Here is a 10,769-nt window from a genome sequence, read left to right as displayed (position 1 = left end):
CTTTTGACATTGCTAATAATAAATCTTTGACACAATCTTTTAATCCATATTAAAATTGATTGACGAGTGCTTTGTCATTCGAGTCCACATTACAAGCAAGGTTTTGAAATTCAGTAGCATATATAGTAGCTGATCATGATCTTTGTCATAAAAATAAGAGTTTGATCTCTGCTACTTGTTCTCCATCACTTTTTCCAAATATTCTTGTAAACACTTCTAAGAATGAATTCAAATCATAAAAGAGTCATGAATCTTTTTCCATTAAAAGTACAAACCAAAAAAAAGTACTTTTTGATAGAAGTACGCCTATGAATCCAACTTGAGTAAATCCATCAAGATATTAGAAAGAATGCAATCTTAGATAGAGCTTGATTTGTTGCAAAAATCCTCAAAATTTTGATCTTGTTCCATGAAACTTCTTAGGCATATTAATCCTTGTCCCTGTCATATTTGTAGAAGCAAAACTCTTTGGATTTGGTTAGTAGGTCGATCTACTTACTTCCTTCAATTACATAAGTTCTTGTTGGAGCCTCTAAACTTCTTCAATAGGTATAGGCATAGTAATTCTATGATTCACATTAGAAATACATGAGATTTCCACTCTAAGAATGTTGACAAGCTCATAAAGATCTAGAATAGTTGCAAATCTATTCTCACTTCTATTAGGAGTAGTGTCCATAATCTTTTCTTTCATAAGCAACTCAAACAAATTTAAAAAATTAAATTACAAAAGGATAATCTGTAACTTCTAATAAAAACTTCTACAAAGCGGGATAACTCACTCTTTTTAAGGAAAGATTAGTGTTAGAAAACAAGATTTTTTTGTTTAAAAGGTAGATAGTCCGGAACCTTCAAAATACAAAAATGGAAGTGAGATAATCTATTCACTTCTAAAATAAGATAAAAATAGTATATTAGTACTCTTGTCAAATTATCGAGGATATAAATCTTGAAGAAAAGAAATCATCAATATATTCTTCTATCACTCAAAAAACTAAAAAGTCATTCAAAAGATGATATAACATTTAATTAAAATGGCTATTGCCAAAAACATGAAAACTAGAAAGTCTTGAAACAAGACTAAGGACTAGATAGGCATTGACAAGAGTGAAGAAGGCTTCACTCTTGCCTCTATATATACTCATAACTAAGAGCTATGTGGCGATGTCCTATAAGACCTCCAAAACGTATTGACTTTACTAGCCACATGTCTTAACTTGCAAGGCAAGTTATCTATATATGCACCATATGATTAGCTTATTCCACAAGCTATTATGGCGAGTTAACTTGTTCCACAAGCTACCAATACATGGTTAACTTGTTGACCAAGCTTCCAACCTACAAACACATCTAAAATCAAAACTGCGTCTATGAAGCTTCTAGAAAGGTTCATAAAAAGACTTTATAAAATTAATTTATATTTATCTATTTTTATCTAATCATATAAATAATTATTAAGATAAATATATATATCCATGATAAACAATCTCATGCATAACATCTCTAGAAGATAGCAAACAACCATCTATGACTTCTACATGTACAAATTTAATTTTTTTAAATAAAAATATCTCTTTTTTTTAAACAAAATCTTTATCTATAAAATAGGTTGATGTTCTTAAATCTAACAAAGCTAAGACTTTGTGATTTTTTGGTTCTTCTATTATAAAATAAGGTAAGGGGTTTGAGGAAAGAATATAACCTTTAATAGGAGTTACGTAAGATTTCAATCACATGATCCTTATTATAGTTGAAGAAACTCTTTTTTTAACACGTTGTTAATATAAGCATAAGTCTTTTTGGCATCATCAAAAAAAAATTTGCTTTGTGAGGAATTTAAAATATATTGTATGAATTTGCATTGATTTTAGCCATAATAAATAGGTTTTTAGAAACTTAAGAACTACCATCATTATTTGACTTTTTTTTTTTTAGCTAAATCTTTATTTTTGATATCTTTCAAATAATCAATTGCTATATGCAATGGCTAGAAAAATAAATTATTTCAAAGATTTTACCTTTGGCATTATTAAAAACAAATCTTTGACATTATCTTTCAATCTATATCAAAATTAGTTGATAATGGCTTTTTCATTCTAGTCAACATTGCAAACAAGGTTTTGGAATTCAACAGCATATATGGTGGCTGACCGTGATCCTTATCATAAGGATAAGAGCTCGGTCTTTGCTACTCTTTTTCAATCACTTTCTTCAAATGTGGACGTAAACAATTTTAAGAATGAATTCAAATCATAAAGGAGTTACAAATTCTTTTCTATTAAAGGTGCAAACTAAGAAAGAGCACTTTCTAATAGAAGTGGGTCTATGAATCCAACCTGAGTAAATCCATCAAAGTATTGGAAGAGATGCAACCTTAGATTTTTGCAAAAATCCTTGGCATTTTGATCTTGTTCCATTAAACTTCTCAAGCATACTAATCATTATTCTTATTATACTTGTAGAAGCAAAACTCTTTGGATTTGGTTGTGAGATCAATCTATTTGCTTTCTTCAATTGCACAACTTCTTGATGTAGACTTTGAACATTTTTCATACATACAAGAATAGTACCTCCATGATTCATATTACATATACGTAAGATTTCTATTCTTAGAGTATAAATAACCTCATCAATATTTGTAATAGTTACAAATCTATTTTTACTTCTACTAAGACTAGCATCTATAATCTTTCTTTCCATAAACAACTCAAATAAATTCAAAAAGTTAAATTAGAGGAAGATTATCTACAATCTCTAATATCAAATGAAAATTTCCACAAAAAAAGATAATCCTCTCTCTTTTAGAAAAAGATTAGTATTAGAAAATAAGATTATTTATTTAAAGATAGTTAGTTTGTAATCTTCAAAACACAACAATAGAAGTTGGTTAATCCACTCACTTTTAAAACAAGATAAAAAGAAGAAGTTAGCATTCTTGTCAAATTATGAACGAGATGAATCTTAAAGAAAGAAATTCTCAATATACTCTTGTGTTACTAAAAATAACTAAAAAGTTACTCAAAGATGATATAATATCGAATTAGAACAGCTATTGCTAAAAACAAGAAGACTAAAAAAACTTGAAATAAGTCTAAGGGCTAAAAAGGTATTGATAAGAGTGAAGAATGCTTTATTCTTGCCTCCATATATACTCTTAACTAGGAGTTATGTCACAATGTCCTATAAGACCTCTAAAACGTGTTGACTTTACAAGACATATATCTTAACTTCCAAGATAAGTTTTCAATATGTAAACCACATAGTTAGCTTATTTTCCAAGCTACCAACATGCAATTAACTTGTTGATCAAGTTTCTAACCTTTCAATCAATTACAAACATATGTAAAATTAAAGCAACATCTATAAAGCTTCTAAAAAGTTTTTTTAGAAAGTATTATGAAATTATTCTATTTTTATCTACTTTTACCTACTTCTACCTAATCATATAGGTATTTACTAAAATACATATGTATATCTGTGATATTAAGATAGTTGAAAATATAAGGTTCTTCAATTCAATTCATAATGATCTTTAGCTTAAGCAATCACTTATATCTATGGTAGTCAAAGATATATGATTTTACAATTTATTTAATAGTAATGTCAAATTCAAATATAAATTTATCTTTAAGATTGTCAAAGATGTTAGATTATCCAATTTATTTGGCAATAATGTGAAGCATCAATACTAATGTAACTTTAAAGTAATTAATAATATAAGATTTTTTAATTTATTTGGCAATGATATTATTTAAAGATATAAGGTTGTATTAATTTATTTCAAAATAATTCCAATTTTGACTATTTTAATATGTTTCATGTTAAAAAAGAAGTAAAATTATTTAATTTATTTGGTAATTATGCAAAGATTCAACCCTCACTAATATCTAATGTAGTCAATGATGTGAGGTCGCCAAATTTATTTGGTAATAATATTAAGCTTGAACACCTAAACATAATTTAGATAATCAAAGATTTGAAGTTATTCAATTCACTTAGTAATGTAATCAATTTTGAATACCAATTTAACTTTAATGTAGTCAAAGATGTCATATTGTTTAATTCATTTAGCAATGACGTGAAGCTTGGGCCTCCTAATAAAATTATGATACTTAAAGATTTAATATTGTCTAATTTATTAAAAAATGATGGTAAGCTTGAATACTAATTAAATATTAAAGTAATTAAAGATATTAGATTATTTGATTTATTTGGCAATGATGTCAAACTTAAACACTTAAATGTATTAAGATTCTTTGAAGTAGTATGGCTATCAATTAATTTGTTTTTAAAAATAATTTTTTAATTACCATCTAAATTTAATTTTTTATTAATTTTAAAAATTATATTTTATTTGATAATCTAATCAATATTAAAGATACTTTAAAATTAAGTTCTCAGATTGTAAATATTTTTTTTTAATTCTAAAATTCTTGTATAAAAATAATTCTTTATTTGTATTACATTTAATATTTTAAAATTCTTCTACACAACTTTGTTATTTAGTATTTGCAATAATTTGTTAAATATTTCATATCTTCTTCTAAAATCTTTAATAAAAAAAGATTTTAGAAGAAGATATGAAATTTACATTACAAAATTTTACATTGTAAAAATAGACAAAGATGAAGTTATAAGAGTGTATGATCAAATATAAGATATGGATCAAGATATTATTAAAGTTGAAATAGAATACAAGAATATAAAAATTTTGAAGATGAATGTAGTGCCATGTGATGGAATTTTAGAAAATAAAATGTTCTTAACTATTATTTAAATATCATGTATAGAATTAAAAAAAATAAAAAATAATTAAATATTTGATGGTTAGTGATGTAATATTTTTATATTATTTAGATACTAATATTTTTTAAGATATATGTTGATGAAAATATATATATATATATATATATATATATTTTGCTAATTATTCATTAAATGATGTATAAAATGTAAATTTCATATCTTCTTCTAAAAAAAAAATACTATTATTAATTCATATTTGTAATATTCTTTCTTTTAATATATCTTTTAGATATATATTATTACAAAAATATATATATATATATATATATATATATATTTTTAAAAACATATTCTTCTTCTCTACTTTTAAGTTGTCAAAAATTATTTTTAATAGATTCCAAATCTTGTGGTCAATATTCTTTTCATATCTATCCAACTCTCTTCTTCTTTGCACCTTTTTAAAGTTTTATGTCAACATCTCTATTTATTTATTTATTTATTTATTTATTCTAAAACATGAACTTAAAATTTTAAGCTCAATGATAGACCATTGTAAGCTTCCACAATCTTTTTGTCAGCCTCAACATGTTCATTAAGCAACTTGTCTTGGTATCTATAAGAATAAGTTATAAATAATTTATAATTCTTTATTATATTAAATTCTTGAGTATGTACTTTACATAATTTTCTAGCACAATGCTTTACAGTTTTTAATCTGAAGTTTTCATAATTAATACACTATTAATGCTAGAAAGTAAATTATTTATAGGCACAAAAATTTTAATTTGACATTAATTCTTTACATTGACATAAATTAGAATTGTTTTTTATTTTTATTTTTTATTTAGTTTTTAAATTTTTTATTTTAAAATTATTAATATTTGTAGAGCTTCTTTTAAATATTTTACTTTTTTTAAAAAATTAAATTGTTTTAAAATACTACAAGAGGTTTTATTACAATCACCATCACTTTCAAAGCACTCAAAAAAGTATAAGGCATCACATAGAAAGTTCACATAAAGATTAGAAGTTCTTTAGGATTTTATTGAGATTATTAAGAATTATTTAAGGTTTATTTGGAATTGAATAGATTGTAATAAGATATATCTAGGATTTTTTTTAAGGTTGAGAGGATATAATTAAGTTAATTAGGAGCTTACTTAAGTTGTTCAAGGTTACCAAAAATGTATTTCTAAATACCTTATGTATTCCTTTGGATTGTAAATCCAATTTCAAAGTAAGATCAAATCTTTCTGTAGCCAAATATCCAATAGATTCTTATGTTGATTTCTAAACAACATAGTAATGATATGTAATATTAATTTTTATTAAAGATTTATAAACTATTTTTAAATATTTATTAAACATTTTTCTTAAGTTATTATTTTTTTATACAATCAACTTGTAAAGACAAATTAGAATAGAATTAAGATGCAAAATCAATATTCATAAGTTTAAAAATAGATTTTATCTTAAGTCTTATTATATATTGTCTAAATTTTTTTAAATCATTATTTATAAAAATAAATGAATTAAATTTTGCTTTGAGTGCAATTTTATCACAAATAGATGCAAATAACAAAATCATTCTCTTGCATTTTTTTCAAAAAAAACCTTAATAGTCATGATTAACTATAAAATCCATAACAAAGAAATTTTTATTATTATATATGTATATATATATTAAAAATAGTAAGATTATTTAAAATTTACTTCTAATATAATAATATATTAGAAGTAATTATATTAATATGTGTCTGAAATTATTGCCAAGTTTGTTGAAGATGAAAAGTTAAAGATAACTTAATATTAACCTTTAATACATTAAAAATTGCCTTCTAATACCTAAATATAAATTGAGGCCTTCAATACAATAAGTGTATAATATTGAAAAATATCATCTAAAAAATTAATCTTTTTTACTATAAATAGATTTTAAATGAAATACAAAATTCCCCATTTTTATTAATCATTGCACCATTACAAAAAATAGAGGGACATAATTTGTAATTAAAAGATTTTTAATGAAATCCATTAGAATAGATGGCCAAAGTTATTTTGGAATAGTTAGAGGTTGAAGAAATTTATAGAATTGATGATGTGGAGTCTTTGCTTGAAAATAAGTGTCACATGATTGAACACATATATTGACACCTTTCATCATTAAAGGCTACTAAACCATCAACTATCACTAAAACAACTTTCTTGCCAATAGTAAAATTTTCATATAATAATATGATAAATATCTTTATTCAAAAAACTCTATTTTTTTTACCAATTATGAATATCATCTGTAATTTAATATTTTTCATTTTTCAAACATTAAAAATTAAGTAGTAGAGAATTTGGCAAGTAGAATGGTAAAGCTTCACACAATAATAAAACATAGCTAAAGCAGGCTCAAGAACAATAAAAAGCTAATCCATGTGTTCTTAGAATTCAATCTATAAGATGTATATATATATATATATATAGATATATATATATGTAGTAGATCCAAATCCTTAAGTTGTATTTAACAGATAATCAAATACGACTGTTTGTCCATGATGTAAGATTCAACCTCATCTGCCTAATTCTTAGGTGGATGAAATTTCGACTACCATCCAATCCATCGCAACTGGGTTGGAGCAGACATTCATTCATCCAAATCGAAGAGTTGATCTGCTATTGATATGGGATATAATTACAACATGCATGTCCAGAAGCAACACACAGCCGCTGCTCTCAAATCGCATTCTTCTGTCAAATTGAAGAATTTGTCTTGGTTGGGGTCCGCCTTCTTTGCATTCTAAAGCACCGCCTTAGATTGGGCAAGCAAGAAGGTTGAATACGCTTGTGGGAGGGACCCTCTGCATTGAGATCTCAGCAGAATCAGTATCGGTAGTCCTCGCTGAATCAAAAGGGTTAGATCTTTTGAGTGACGAGTATTGAAAAGGCTTAGCAACATCATCACTGTTGTTGAATGCCATGGAATCATCGAGCAAGTGAAGCAACACATATTCTCCGAGTGTGGAATAGTGGGTTCATGCTCTGATGCCTGTTGGATTCCAAGCTCTTACAGAGAATTTCTTCAAAGCTCCGTTAAAGTAGGCATCGACGAATCCTTGTGGCTCCGACATACAGCAGCCAATGATGTTTCGCTGTGTGATGACTCCCAACAACCGAGTGGTTCCGTCCACAATGTAAATGCAGTACAGGTTGCTTGCTTTATTGTTAGCGTTTCTATCACTTTGCCCAGTGGGTCCATCTTCTCGCTTGTCACAGAGGGTATTTCGCCAGTTTGTGCCTCCACGTTCGAAATCATATTAGTGAACTCCGGTACCGTCAAGAGGCTGCCAAATAAGTTTAGAAACCAGTGTTAGCCACTGTCCACCAGTCAGAAGTTCTTTCCTGATACACAGAATAATTGAACCGGGAATGATTCCAGAAAGCTGAGCTGAAAACAGGCCCATCCACTCCACAAATCCCACATGCGCCTTGCAAAGATAGGAGACTTAGGCAATAGAAACCAAACATAACAAACATTGATGCTGCCAACAATGTGATGGTTATGACTGGTCACTACGGAAATTCCTTCAACGCCCTTCTTCTTCATCAATTTGATGGCGTGTGACACAAGTTTGCTTGCATCTGCAGACATTATATTAATGTCATTCGGCGACGTGGAGATTGCAACCACACCAGCCAGGACTTCCTCGACAGGAGGATGTAGCACATGACTTTCACCTGAATTAGCAGAGCTTGAAAAACACTTAACACGAAAGTTTTATGGCATGGAAAAACTTGATAGGAACAAATCAATTCACGAGAACAACACAATAGAACAAGGCAGCGTTTCTTTGATTGTGATACAGCCTCCTTTCCGAGACCGTGAGATGCGTTGGAGGTGTTGCTCCAAAGCAGCCTCGCATCAGTCGAGAGTGGTGTGGATTGTGAAGATCAAAGAAGTGAAGGAGCGAGAGAGAGGAAATTGCACGAGCAAGACGATTAGTTGATTCACAGCGAGCTTTACTTCATTTCAGGTTACTTGTTGATACATTCCCTATAAAATTAAATCAGAATAAAGATAAAGAAAACCAAAAGTGACTCCCATAGCAAAGCAATGACCCGTACTGCTAAAGTGTATATATTTACACACATACACACATTCCAAGGATGAAGAAAAGATATCTGATTCTTAATTTCAAATGTTCAAAAAATAACAAAAGTTGTATAACTCCTTCTTGAAGGTGGAGGTTCAGATCTTCAATATGTATAAAATGAGACTTTGTGAAGAAAAAAGTAACACACACACACGCACGCACAGAAGAATGTCCACAAATTGAAAACCTGATTCATAGAACAGAAGCAAGAACACGGGTTTTATCATTGAAACAAGTGTGAGTATCATTGTAACAACAAGTAGCACGTGCGAACCATACTAAAAACCCAGGAAAGTGGATCGAAAAAAAAATAAAAGAATCCACCATAAAATTTGAAAACTAAGCTGTGGGTTTAACGTAGTTTGTTGGTGCTTGAGCCTAAAACTAGGCCACGAGGCATAGATTCTTTGTTGTCTCCGCGGGGCACATGCTAACGCCAATCACGACGCTTCAGAGCTTGCATGGCGCCCATTCTGTTGCATTGGCTGAGAAGAAGAATCTTCTTATAATTCCTCTCTTGGTCGTCCGATGTCTTCAATTGCTGCTGCGTCTGCTTCAGACGAGCCCGCAAAACTGAGCTCTGCTCAGACGACAATGCCACGCATTCTTCTCGCAGCATGCTTAACAACAGCTCGTGTTCTCGATCTGAGTACGCCGTGCCGGCCCTGGCTAGCCTTGCCATTGCGCCTTTGTAAAGACGCATCACCCACACGTCCAGAACGCTCCAGTTGTTGAGATACCCCACCGCATGCTTCGTGCTGTTTTTGTTCAGTTCGTCATTAGCGTAGGCGTAGCATCTGATGAGGTAGTCATCAAACCTCTCCGACGCACCGTGTAGCTCGTTCCGTGCGCACATGTCGCGGAGATACTCTTCCAGCTTCCTTTGTCGATAAGCCTGCCTATCCTCACATCTGATGTCTCTCAGCGTCGAATAATGATCCCAATCGAGCGGAGGAGCACAAGGCTCAGTGTTGCAGCGACAATCTTGATCGTCCTCGTCGTTGCAAGCCGCGTATTGACTGCTGCAAGGTTGCTCATTTTCACCATTCTGGCAATTGACGACGCGGTTGAACAGAATGTTGGGGTGCGACTTATATCGGCATTCGGGCGGGGATTTTGTCGGCCGAGCGCGAAGAGCGGGATTGGGTGGATCCCCTAGCGAAAAGCAAACTTTTGTGTCGTACTCGTCCACTACGCTGATGGAGCTGGCGCACCCACCATCGCCGTAAGGCTCTTGGAGAGATGGAGGCCGCCTGGTCATGCTAGGGGTACTCCTGCCTGACCAAGATTTCGACAGTGGGGTTTGCATTCTGTCGACAATTCAATAAACTTGTCGAGGGGTTTGGCTGAAGCAGCTTGGGGTGGTTGCACTCTTCACGCCTCGTGGTGCAGTTGTATGCGTTGAACATCACTCTGGGATAGAGCCAACGGGACAACTATGATCAATCTCCTCTCTTGGAGAATTCTGGCCCTTCGCAAACCTCGCCTAGTTTCTCTCAGGTGATGTTCCATTCAGGATGTTCAAAGGCTCGGTAGATCCGTCAGAAAAACAGTGATATTTAATCCCATTTCCTCTTGGAAAATTCCTTAAATTTAGAACTCTTTGAGAAGCAATTGTAGATTTATCGGGTAAAACTCAATTACTCCGCGGCAGGACATAATCATCATGCGCGAGATGGTCGTATTTTCTCAAGGTGCTTGTGTTGTCTATTCTCAGAACCCTGCCACAGCAACTCCTCAGTGACCGAGCACTGCCACCGCACACGTAACGATTCTGTCTTCACATGGGGGTTTGAATCGGCGACGATGACAATACATTCTGCAGATGCCGCAGCGTGCCAGCTCCGTCGATTGAAACTCAAGTCTTTCTGCTCGGGA

Source organism: Physcomitrium patens, chromosome 3, assembly GCF_059467195.1.
Source record: "Physcomitrium patens ecotype Gransden chromosome 3, ASM5946719v1, whole genome shotgun sequence".
NCBI lineage: Eukaryota > Viridiplantae > Streptophyta > Bryopsida > Funariales > Funariaceae > Physcomitrium > Physcomitrium patens.
This window is presented reverse-complemented; position numbering follows the sequence as displayed.